Consider the following 13,356-nt stretch of genomic DNA (forward strand, 5'->3'; position numbering starts at 1 on the left):
TACAAACATCTTCTGCAGCTCCATACCCAAAAAACAAACAACCCCATCAAAAAATGGGCAGAAGATCTAAACAGACAGTTCTCCAAAGAAGACATACAGATGGCAAAAAAACACATGAAAAGATGTTCACCGTCACTCATTATTAGAGAAATGCAAATCAAAACCACGATGAGGTACCACCTTACACCAGCCAGAATGGCCATCATCCAAAAGTCTACAAACAGTAAGTGCTGGAGAGGGTGTGGAGAAAAAGGAACCCTTGTACATTGTTGGTGGGATTGTCAATTGGTGCAACTACTGTGGAAAACATTATGGAGATGCCTCAGAAAACTACAAATAGAACTACCATTTGATCCAGCAATCCCACTCCTGGGCATCTATCCAGAGAAAACCATGACTCAAAAAGACACATGTACTCCGATGTTCATTGCAGCACTCTTTACAATAATCAAAACATGGAAACAACCTAAATGTCCATCGATAGAGGAGTGGATCACGAAGATGTGGTACATATACACAATAGAATATTACTCAGCCATTAAAAGGAACGAAATACCAGCATTTTTAGCAACATGGATGGACCTAGAAATAATCACGCTAAGTGAAGTCAGCCATACAATGAGACACCAACACCAAATGCTTTCACTGACATGTGGAATCTGAGAAAAGGACAGACTGAACTTCTTTGCAGAACAGATGCTGACTCACAGACATTGAAAAACTGATGGTCTCCAGAGGAGACAGTTTGGGGGGTGGGGGGATGTGCTTGGGCTGTGGGATGGAAATCCTATAAAATTGAATTGTGATGATCACTATACCACTACAGATGTGATAAATTCATTTGAGTAATTAAAAAAAAGTTTAAAAAAAAAAGCATGAGGACTAACTCTATACACTACTATAAGGTGATCTCCAATATGTTCAGTATGTGGTACCCAGGTTTGCGTTTATTTTTAAAAATAGCAATTTAGTTAAACTTGGTAACCTATAAGGAAAAGAAGAAACTAAGAATGTACTTCATTTGGAAGTAATATCAATGTTTTATATGTAATTATAAAATAAGATTAAATCAAGATTTTAAAATCCTAATGATTAAAAATAAAATGAAATAAATAGACCTGATTCTCTACGAAGTTTGTAGAAAAAAAATCATACCAGTGGATTTAAAACACTTTGAGTATAAACTCCCAAGGGACATGTGCCCCCTGCAAAAAGGGCAGTTTTTAGTAATCATATTGGTGGTATTAATTTAAATATATATATAAAAATAAAAGCATTACATACAATGATTTTATATTTGTTTTTGTCTTTTGTGTTTTTGAGAGCTGCACCCGAGGCATATGGAGGTTCCCAGGCTAGGGGTAGAATTAGAGCTGTAGCCACCGGCCTCCGCCAGAGCCACAGCAATGTGGCATCTGAGCCGCATCTGTGACCTACACCACAGCTCATGGCAATGCCAGATCCTTAACCCACTGAGCGAGGCCAGGGATCGAATCCGCAACCTCATGGTTCCTAGTCGGATTCGTTTCCACTGCTCCACGATAGGAACTCCTATATTTGTTTTATGTATCATATATTCTGTATTTTGTATCTTTAGCTTGTGTATAGTTTCATATATTTATATATTTTATGTATTAAGCATGTAATTTTAGGCGTTCCCGTCATGGCTCAGTGGTTAACCAATCCGACTAGGAAGCAACAGACTGAGGGTTCAATCCCTGGCCTCGCTCAGTGGGTTAAGGATCTGGCGTTGCTATGAGCTGTGGCATAGGTTGCAGACCCGGCTCGGATCCCGCATTGCTGTGGCTCTGGTGTAGGCCGGTGGCTAAGCTCCGACTAGACCCCTAGCCTGGGAACTTCCAAATGCCGCGGCTGCAGCCCTAGAAAAGACCAAAAAAATGTATGTGTGTGTGTGTGTGTATATATATATATATAATTTTATATATCTTATACAATTTTATATATCATAAATATACAGAATAAATAAGTTTATATAAATAATATTAGAGATTTTTCAGCATGGGAAAAGACAGAACTATTGAAATCAAAGAATTTAAGTGTGAAAAAATAAAATCTAAAATTTTTATCAGATATATCACAGACCTACCAGCCATCCAGAAACAACAAATAACCTTGAGTCTCTACATACTGCTTTTCATTAAAGGAACTGGATTTTCTGGAGACACAGCTGATTCGAGGACTAAGGAAGAACATGTACAAGACAATCTTAGGAACATCTTGTTATGTCAGAAAGCAAGGAAGCTATCAGACTAACAGAATCATGTCGAGAAGGCTTAGACAATCTGAGAGTCCTAAGAATAAAAACTGCAATGCAATAATGTATCAAATATTTAAATTCATAAACTAGCAGTGACACTTTAAAAAAAGTCCTCATTGGTTTTCACTCCCAGCATAAAAAACAACTTTGAAAATTGGTAAACAAGGGAAATAATCAAGACTTTGATATGCTTTTCCTGTGCAAATTGTGCCAGAGAGTAAACAAGTATCTAATGAGGAAAGTTTCTCTTTATAGAAATATAGATAATAAATAATGAGAGATGATCTAAGGAATGATCATCGACAGTCAACTAATATGACAGAGACAAGCAAGTGTTATATACCTCTTCGTGGAATTACTTAGCATCCCCTACAAAATATTCTGCCACTCTTACCCCTACCTGAATAATAATGCAAAAAACCTGAATTAATCTTTTAAATCTATTGATTTAACAAAAATATTCAAGGGAAAGAGTCCTATTTTACCACAGAGATGCAATTAAAATACAGAATGAGAAAATCCAACAAAACAAAAGGGAAAAGATATTATGAAGAAAAGCATAAGCTGAGGCGTTCCTGCTGTGGCTAAGTGGTAACGAATCCGACTAGAATCCATGAGGATGTAGGTTCGATCTTTGGCCTCACTCAGTGGGTTAAAGGATGTGGCACTGCCATGAGCTGTGGTGTAGGTCACAGATGCGGCTCAGATCTGGCGTTGCTGTGGCTGTGGTGAAGGCCAGCAGCTAGAGCTTCATATTTGACCCCTAGCCTAGAAAGGAACCTCCATATGCCGCAGATGTGGCCCTAAAACAGAAATAAACAAATAAATATTAAAATGGTTAAGATGGTACAGCAGAAATTATCACATTGTAAATCACTACAACTTAAATAAAACTTTTTAAAAAATGGTTAAGATTGTAAATTTTACATTGTGTTTTTAACTGCAATTTTTAGAAGTTATTTAAATTTCTTTTCAAATTAAAAAATTACTGTTAATTTTTAAAAGGTAATAGTGGTACCGTGGTATGCTTTTAAATAGTCCATATCTTCCATAGATACACACAAAGATATTTGTGAATGTAACCATGTGGTATATGTATTGGCTCCAAAATAACTGGGGGGCGCGGATCACACACAACAACATGGGAACAAAGTGGTTACACAAAACAAAATTGGTGATATTGCCACTGGACGAAAGTTCATTATTCCGTTCTCTGCTTTAGTGTTATGTTTAAAACTTCACAATAAACTGTTAATAATATACATCATTGGCCACTATTAATGCAATGAGACATTACAAAAAGTAGTATGAAACATTTATATAGGAAAGTAGCTATAAATAATGACTTCAGGTACAATTAGAGTTAAAAATAACTTGTACCTTGCCAAGTGAAGAGTGAGACAAAAAAGATTATTAAGAATCCTCATGGTTATTACACGAAAAACAAAGTTGAGGATGGATGTAGGTGTGGCAGAGGTAACTGTTCCCACAATGCATTCCTTTATGGCATTTTCAGAGAAAAAAAATATGAGATGCTATATAACACAGGTTTAACCCTGAACACTATGGCATTTCTCAGGTTCATCGGCAAGCCACCATTTTGAACCAATATCTATAAATTCATCTAGGACGTCCTGCAAATGTGTAGAAATGGTTTTGGTGTGCAGCGCTAGACTGTAAGCAAATTTCTGTAATCCTGGCCTCCTTTATATTTCAAACTTAACAAATATACAGAATTAACACTAGCAGAAATATACACTTGGGATCATGACTTTAAAATTACTTCAGGGATTTTAAAAAAAATTGGCACATGTGTTTGTAATAATCTGATTTAAAATACATTCTACGAGCTGTTCCCCAAACAAAATGACACAATAAGCAGGCTATGTGAATGGCACATTAAAAAATCACTTGAGAATAAGCACTTAGAACAGAGAGCCAGTAGTATTGCACTTGCATCTCAGACACCCATCTCAGGCCCGTGCAAGTCATTTCTCATGGGAGACATGCCACAAATAGCTAAGACCCCCAACAACCAGGAAAAACGCACAGGTTTCAAATGTCAACTTGAAACAAAAAGCCAGGTACTCAGTAATGCCTAAGAAGATTTACCATGGAGCTGTTTATAGAAGAAACTAGTGCACCAGAGGAAATAGCAGATTTAATGGTGGTTAATGAGTTACCTAAGTACCATAGAAAATCCAGAAAGTATTTCATAAATTAATGAAGAACCGTATCATCTTCTGTTCTAGGCAGAGCCAGATAAAAATCCTTATTTACCCCAACATTCCCCATTAACTGCTAGGTGGAAGGGTGTGAAGAGGAAAGGGAGGTTGGAGAGGGAGCAGAGAAGGAAGGAGAGGTCATTTTCTTTTATGCAGAAGGAATCTAGAAGAGAGTTCAGGCAGAGGAAATCCTCCTCTTATCATCAAGTTCATCTCTAAAATGAATCCTTTCCTAGGAATATTTTCACAACTAACTTTCACAACTCAGTAACTTATTCTGGTTCGAGTTAATCTTTAGTTCTTTTTATTTCAGACTGATACATCTATACAATCTCCCACCAAATTCTATAAACCTTAAATTAGTAAGTTTCTATAGCTTCCTGATTTAATGTTTAAAATTAAAATTTGATTAAGTAAAAATAAAAGTTTTGATAATGCACTATAGAAAATACTGTCTAAGCAACTAATTCTTAAAAAAAAAAAAAAAAACCCAAAAAGTAAAAATTCATTATCCTGCTATGTACTGATCCCCATAATACAGACCCATGCCATTTATGTAAGGAATTACTTTTTGTAAGGGAGAATCATTCTGAATTCCAATTAACAGTGATGAGCTCAATTAGCCTAGAGCAAGAATTAAACATCAGAAATTTAGTCCAATTCTATCATCTAATTTTACAAGAGACCAAGGCAACAAAGAGAGCAAATCCCAAGCCCTCCCTTCCCCCTACAGAGTTCAGTGGTCTTTCTGCTATATAACAGTTGACAGATTTTCATTCCAGAGAATTCTAAATTCTAAATGATTCTAAATGATCTTTTTAAATAAATAAGTATGGTTCTCCCAAAAATTTTTCACTAAGTAAAAACAGGCAGAATGTTAACCATTTAACTGCCCGTTAACTATAAACATTAGGATAAATGCCATATGACTATTTTAGTAAGATGATGGGCCTAAACAGAAGAGCTATTTCTGCCATTGTAACTTAAGCTTAACAAGAAAACTCTATTCACAAAACATATATCAAGCCAACTTGTTAAAAATATAAGATCGCCACCATATAATAATACTTTCCATTCTGATAACTAAAGCCAATGTAACTAGGGGGTTTACCTTTAAAACAAAAAACAAAAAACAAAAAAACAAAAAACTGAATACTAAAACATGCCTTTAAAAACACTACTTGGAGTTCCCATCGTGGATCTGTGGTGTAGATCCTTGCCAGGAGCTGTGGTGTAGGCTGTAGATGCGGCTCGGATCTGGCGTTGCTATGGCTGTGGTGTAGGCTGGCTACAGCTCCGATTGGACCCCTAGCCTGGGAACCTCCGTATGCCTCGGGTGTGGCCCTAAAAAGACAAAAAGACAATAAATAAATAAATAATAAAAACACTTCTTTAGTTTGAGAATACATGTGTTTTGTCAAACTGTGAAAAACTTTCAAAATTCTTAGTAGATTCTTAAAAATAAGAGAATAATAAAAAGAGCAATTAAAACACTATGACAAAAGAGGAATTCTTACCATTGGCAGTGCATTGATGTGGGGATGTACAATTCAATATCCAGTACCGCCAATCACAAGTTGCTGTTGCTGATGCTGAGAAAAAGCAAAGTAAAATATTCAGTGTGCCCTAAAACAAATTCAGTTTAAAATATTTACTGTATCAAATTTTACATGTATGAAATACTGTTTACATAGTCTTTAAGGTCTTCACCAGTGAGTATCATTCTCCCCCTCAAGAAACTGTTGTCATAAACAACAGCAGCAACTTTTGGGTGTGAATTATGTGGCAGGCACTGAATCTTTACAATAATCCTAACAGGTTGACAACAAAGAACAAAATGAGATCAAAACAGATGAATTTGCATAAAGGAGGCACTCACGCCCATTCAACTCAACTCATGTAAATACTACTGCAGCAGGGCCCAATATAACAGGTTCACAATCTACCATCATAAGCTGTAAAAAACTTATATGCTATATATTCTCTTTAACAGTAAAGAAAAATATGTGATTGATTTTGAAACAATTTCAATCAAAACTTATTAACTTCAATTTCTTCAGAATGTATATTTTACACTGTTTACACAGCCTTCTCACAATTGCTGACTCACAACACATTATTTTCCAAGAACCTTTTTTGTGAATATACAAGTGGTTTTCCACACACCCTGTCAGAGTGGTGGCTCTCAGGGGGGATACAGACCAGTGCAGCTCATACCATGTACAAGTGTACAGGGCATTTTTTTGTAGTAGCACAAGCTGATACCACAGAAAGGAATGCAGAAGCCGTTCTTCATATACCAAAAACATGAATTAAGTCAGTAACCCTAATAAGGTAACTAAGCAAATATAGTGAATAACTGCAGAAGAACTTAACCCCTTGAAGTATGCTCCTCTCTGATTTTATCTTTCATTTACTGAACACTCATTTGTGCTGACTGCCAACTCCAAGGCCATACTATATAACTTCAATACTACCATATAACTTTCTGGTAGTTGAGCTTTAGGAATTAAAATAATATTTATTAAACATGCCATACACAACTTTCAAATGTCTTAATCATGATGGTTTATATCACTATTAACTAGTATCTCAAGACACAATTTACTCTCAGAGTAAGGTTCATAAAAGTACCATACTAGTCAATGTATGCCTAGATATCAAATATCTTTCTTGAGAATCTCTAATTTTTCAGCCGTCCTTTCAAAATGATTGGATCATGGCAGATGAAACATTTAATAAGGTTAAGTATCAGCACTACCATTTTCTTGTTTCCTATTCTTATTTCTGCTTCTTACACTCAGTTTCTTTGCAGGAACCTTTAAATTACTAGTCTGTTTTGTGGGATGTGGTTAAAACTAGATAATAAAATCCACAAATCTACATACTCAAACACAAGTAAACTTAGAGCAACAAGCTCAAATACATGGCAAGTCTCAGAAATGGCATGAACGAATGAGAGTGCCACTGCTGCTTCGTGGAACCCCCAGTTCTTCTGAACACTGTTAAGTACCAAATGTTATACATGACATCACAGCCAAATAAGGGTGCAAATCTGAACCCCAGTGTTAAATATTAATACTGTTTAATTTTTAAAATATAAAATGAACGTATACAGACTAATAGAGCACTATGCCCAATGGTTACTTGTTTTCACTACTGGGGTATGTACACAGGCAACACAAACACACACATCTACCGTTGGGAAACACTAAATTAGATCACTAAAATTGCCAGTCCTTCTTTTTACTCCTCCGCCTAGTGCTCCCCTCTTACTTTTCTGTGCTAAGTCTTTCTCTCATCAGGGCCACAGAACTCTCTAACCTCAGTTTTCTCTAATTGTCTCTTCTCTTCCCTTCTTGTGTTCATTCATTCATTTAGCTTTTCCTATTAGATTACATAGCTCCTTAAGGGAAAAGGCCACAAAGCTGATTTAATAAATACTAAAGTGGTTAAATATTTCATTCTAGAATTTGAAGGGTGAATAAATCTGTGGAAAATGATGTGTCAACAGGTACAACCATCTGTATACACAATAAAGTCTGAAAAACTGAGGAATTTTTTTAAAACACGTGTAGGGCTATATTTTGATTTCTGTATTAGTGTTTTCCTAGTCAACTCATTTACTCATGCTCTGGTCATTATGTAATGTATGTACAAAATATACCATATAATTATTTGGCTTTATAAAATGAATATCTTAATTATAAAAGGTAAATTTATATATTCTATAAAAGAATTACAAAAATCTAAGGTAACTTAAGATAACACAATAAAATACATGTTAAAACTATTTGTAATAAAATAATTCAAATTGTTCCCCCAAAAACAAAACAAAACAAAATCCTGTGTGTCCTTAACATCTGCCTTTATGATCTGCTTGCTCAGCATCCTCTACTCTCACCAAAGCAGATCACCCTCTCGGTTTTCCATACTCTTTGGCAGCCATGACAATGCTCATCCCTTTGCCAGAAATGTCCTTCTACTGTGGTTTTGAACACAGAACTAGTCCATCTCTTCTTTCAAGGCTCAGCCCAAATCAGCTTCCTCTCTTATTCCCCCATTATCTAAAGAGAGAAATAAAAATTTCCCAACCCACAACACGGCAATGCCTTATTCGCTTACCATGCCTCCCCTATCAAGACTTCTGGAGACTAGAGACCCATCTTGTGGTCCCACCACAGAATTAAGAACAGTGCCTTGAACAAACACAGTTCCTGAGAGACATATGTTGATAAAATGTTATATTACGTATATGCGGAAGAGTAGGTAATATTGTATTTGAAAATAAAACATAGTTAATACTGAATTACAGCACAAACAAATCACAATGGTAAATAAGGAAGAACTCAACTGTGGGTTTTCCTTTTAAAAATGCTTGGAAGAGCCTGGCTATACCAATAATTTTAGCACTAATTACTTTTAGGAAGTGGCCAACAAAAGCTGATCTTTTGCTACTAAAAAAATAAAAACAAAAAACAAAACTCAATGATAAGTCATATTATAAAATCAATATAAAAAACTACCAATTACTTTGTATACTTCATAAACTAAACCAATGTGCTTTATTTCTTGTGATGAAGTATTTGTAAGTTCCCCCCCCAAACAAAAAGCTTTCCTTTTAGAAACTATATTTCAAAAAACTTTACCTAAAACCAAGTATTAATTTTAGAACAGACTTTCAGTACAGAAAGACACTGCTAATTCAGCAGACATCGACTTAAATCTACCACCTACACATAATTAGGATTTTTTAAAAGATGTAAATATCCTAAAAACAGCATAACAATATATTTTGACTGATCTTCTTCTTGCTTATAATTTAAAGTAGCTATACAACCTAATCTAGATCCTAGTGGCCAGTAACAAAGTCAAGAACATGTAGATAATATCCCTAAGAAATAGAAGTTACAAATGAATTTTTTTAATTTGGAGAATCTGGGGGAAATTATCTCAAGAATTAAGAGAAAAACTAATAATCCTACCATAATTAATCTGCTTAGAAAGATTTTTGTTAAATGAACTTCTGGGCAAAGAAAAATGACAGATAAAGTCCACATTACATTGCTTACCGCAAAATTGAAAGCACAATAAACAAAGAGTTTCAACTGAATCTTCTCAATTCCACAAGCAAAAGACTTTGTAAGCAACGTTCCTCAACATGGCAACGTCTAACAACCGACTATGCATTCATCAAAGCACTGAGGTACCATATCTTGCACTCCCTCCCCTCATCCTCACATCCCATGGAATCACATACAGATAATATTCTGGGAGGCCAGAACATGAGGTGAGTAAAAAGGGGGTAAGGAGCTGTGACAGAAGGGTTACCTTAAGAAAACTGACCCTGAGATCAGGATCAAAGGCAGAGTAGTCAGGCAAGCACAACTTTGCCATTACTGGTTCTAATTTTCACTTCCCTTTGTTATTTTAAGTGACAGAAGAAAAATTAACCTAAAGATGGTATATTATGATCAAAACTTCTAAAAGTAAGATATATGCAAGACCACAAACCCACATAAATAACAATTTAAACATACACTGGTGTCTAGCCATTCAATTTTTCCTTCAGCTGTGGTTGAATTTTATATTAAATTTATACCAAAAACCCCTTATTGTGCAGAAAAAGACAAAAAGCTAACATGTACTCCAAAATCTGCCTGTCAAAGAGACTAAAAACAATTAAAAACAATAAGCCCTATCCTATTAAGCCACAGAGATTTTTAAATTAAAGTTTGGTTTGGGCAGTTTCAAGTGTTATTAAAAGTAACTTTTACTTTTAGCCTCTAGGATCTACCCATCACAAGTTTCCAGTTCACTAACTTTCAATGGTAGAGAATTTGAATATGAGAAAAGGCCTGGACTCAAATATAAGTTATGATAGTAGAAAGGTGATATAAGAATGTATGAATAAATAGGAATACCCATCATGGCACATCGGAAACGAATCTGACTAGGAACCATGAGATTGAGGGTTCCATCCCCGGCCTTGCTCAGTGGGCTAAGGATCCGGAGTTGCCGTGAGCTGTGGAGTAGGAAGCAGATGCAGCTTGGATCTGTGGCTGTGGTGTAGGCCAGCAGCTGTAGTCCAACTTGACTGCTAGCCTGGGAACCTCCATATGCCCCAGGTACGGCCCTAAAAAGCAAAACAAAAAGAATGTATGAATAAATATATGCTACTATCAGCTACTTTTTAAAAGGTGAGTACATCAACAATGTGTAACTGTAACTAATTTCTTTTTTCCCCTCCAAAAAAAAAAAAAAAAAAAACTTACTAAATTAATGGTGCAATTTACACTTAGGATGTCTTAGAAATGACAGATCTGGCATTGCTTTCTTCTTAAGACAAAGTTGACAGCAGCCAAATCTTTTTTTTTAAGCAGTTTGGGAGGAAGAAACAATTGGAAAGTGAAAGGAGGCAGCAGAAATAGTATCAAGGATCTAAGAAATAATGGGATTAAAAAAATATACTTTTCCCAAATCCAAATTTGCCTGAGAACACACAGGTAGGTATCTTGGTATGTAACAAGTTAGAAGAAAAATAATAACATAATTCCTAGATCTTACTAGGTTTCTTACTCTTCCCAAGGGTCGAATATTTGATTCAAAATACCTAAGAATCTGATTAGCTAATCAGGCTAAGACAACACAAAAGTTATTCTACTGAACAACCCATCCCCAGCAGAAATGAGAATAACTGTGTACGAGATGTTGGGTCTTTGACCGACTCTGTCTTACAGAAATCCTTTCCAGATTCTAACCTGTGACATAGTAGGTCCTTCACACAGATTTAAGTGGTCTAGGGTAGAATCTGCACATCAGTTGAATTTAAAAGCTCACCCAGATGATTCCAAAGGTTGAGAAACACAGGACTATGTAATAGGAAAAGGCAGGATGGAGAATTTTACTAGTCAGAATCTAATTATTAATCTATGGGGCTGAGATGGGGTGGTAGGAAGGCACAGAGATAACTTCTTTATTAGCATTACAAAATAATTCCTTCTCTAGGTCTCAGTACTAGAGTGGGAAACATACCATATTTAGCAAATGTTTTATTATTTTGATTTTAAGATTAACAATAAGAAATAAAAGATAAGCAATAAATTCAATTCCTCTCCCCAAAAATGAATTAGAAAAGGAAGGACAAAACTAATAAGGACATCTTAGACAAAAAGAAACTCAGACTACGAAACAGGAGATACCATTAAGAAAGACACAAAGGAACACTGCTGATACCTACATTTAGATAAAAAGACAGAAACACCAAGACTCAGCTCTGTGTGACAAAATCATAAACAGTAGATTAAAAGAGTTATAGAAAGATATTTTTTCTGCTAATTCTCATAAAAAATTGTTTCAGAAATCCATGGAACTGTTTCAACAGACCTGGATTATTACGCAACAAGGATATTATTATGGTGGGATATGGCACAGGATTGTCATATCCCACCATAATAATATAACATACAACATCTGTCATATGTGTGTCCTTCCACTTGCTTCTAATTCAGCACTCAAGTGTGCTGTTAAGGCCACCAATAACCTCTTTGGTACCTTTGTGCAAATTGGACTCCAGAAGGACAAATTAGAAAAAAAAGAGAAGCTGTTATGGTACAAAGTGTTAAGAGCCTGAACCGCGGAACCACACAGCTCTAAAATTACAGCTAGATGATTTAAGACAAGTTACTTAACCTTTCAATGCCTCAGTTTACTAATCTGTAAAATAAACTTACAAACTTAATTGTTATAAACTTTATATTTATAAAATGGTAAACAGTGTCTGGCGCAGAATTCAAAACATTTTAAAATAATACATATTAATATAAAAAGGAGGTTTTTCCTCTGAGAGAAACACAGTCTGAATAACAGGGAAATATCTTGGCTGAAAGAGTATGGCCTGAATGTCAGCACCCACTTGTCTCCTTGACTGTGAGCTTCTGTGTAGGACACCAATTGCCCATTCCTACTCTGCTGTGCTGTGTACTATATGGCTGTAGATTTCAACTATGTCCTCTGTGAGCTGATAAGATAGCATTACTATATGCACTGAAAGAGTAATCACTGATATAATTTTAAATCACAACAGATTTGGAGTGCACACGAACCTAAGTTATCTTGACCAGTGAGACCACACAGAGTGAGGCAATGAACACATCAGACCCTCACAAGGAAGCAGAGTCTCTCAATCACACCTCAAAACGAAGTTTTCAATTTTGTAAGAGAAAGGAATACTTTCTCCAGCAGATAATTTCTAAAATGAAAACTGTCAGTCTGAAGTATTTTAGACAGAATATGAAAAAAATCTATTTACATTAAATTAGCTGTTGGGTTCAGAATTTGAAAACATTACATTTCCATCTACAACTGAAAGATTCAAGAGTCACTCTTGTGTGTCTTAAGAGTATTTCCTTACAGATTTTCAAACGAAAAAGCTTAAAAACTGGTTGCTTTGACTTTATATTTTTGAAAATGATAATAATCTAAACAGCACCAACACGTCTTACATTCAATAAGTTAAAACAAATTGTTCACGTATCTACCATGTTTCTATCAGAATGGCTATCAGAAAAACACCCTTTAAGAAATCAGGGCTATCCCTGCCTTTGAACATAATTCATTCTGAGTATTATGATAAAATTAATGACATATCATAATTCTAAAAAATACCTAATTCTCATCTAATGCTGGTTTGCCAAATTGCTTTCAATTTAACCTTTTCACCAAATTTAAAATGAAACCAAGCAAATAAACTGCGTTGTCTGCCTGATCCACTCAGGACACATAAGCACATGAATAGATACAGACACACTCTCTCATGCTCACTCTCTCAAGGGGTCAGGAAAAGAAGACCAC

The 13,356-nt window shown here is 35.4% G+C and overlaps 1 protein-coding gene across 17 annotated transcripts in view; it reads right to left on the reverse strand.

Moving 5' to 3' along the window:
• TBL1XR1 (transducin beta like 1 X-linked receptor 1) overlaps positions 1–13,356 on the reverse strand; it is a 175,785-nt gene that overhangs the window by 83,850 nt on the left and 78,579 nt on the right. For 11 of the 17 annotated variants that reach the window (XM_021071196.1, XM_021071208.1, XM_021071197.1 and 8 more), the window contains one exon: positions 6,021–6,095. The exons of 5 other annotated variants lie outside the window; for them this stretch is intronic. The gene's annotated coding sequence lies outside the window, so the exon portion shown is untranslated. Of the gene's footprint in view, positions 1–6,020; positions 6,102–13,356 lie in introns of those variants that run through there. One more of the 17 variants, XM_003132542.6, reaches the window with a different exon arrangement.

The sequence above is a fragment of the Sus scrofa genome, chromosome 13 (genome assembly GCF_000003025.6).
Source record: "Sus scrofa isolate TJ Tabasco breed Duroc chromosome 13, Sscrofa11.1, whole genome shotgun sequence".
Taxonomy (NCBI): Eukaryota; Metazoa; Chordata; class Mammalia; order Artiodactyla; family Suidae; genus Sus; species Sus scrofa.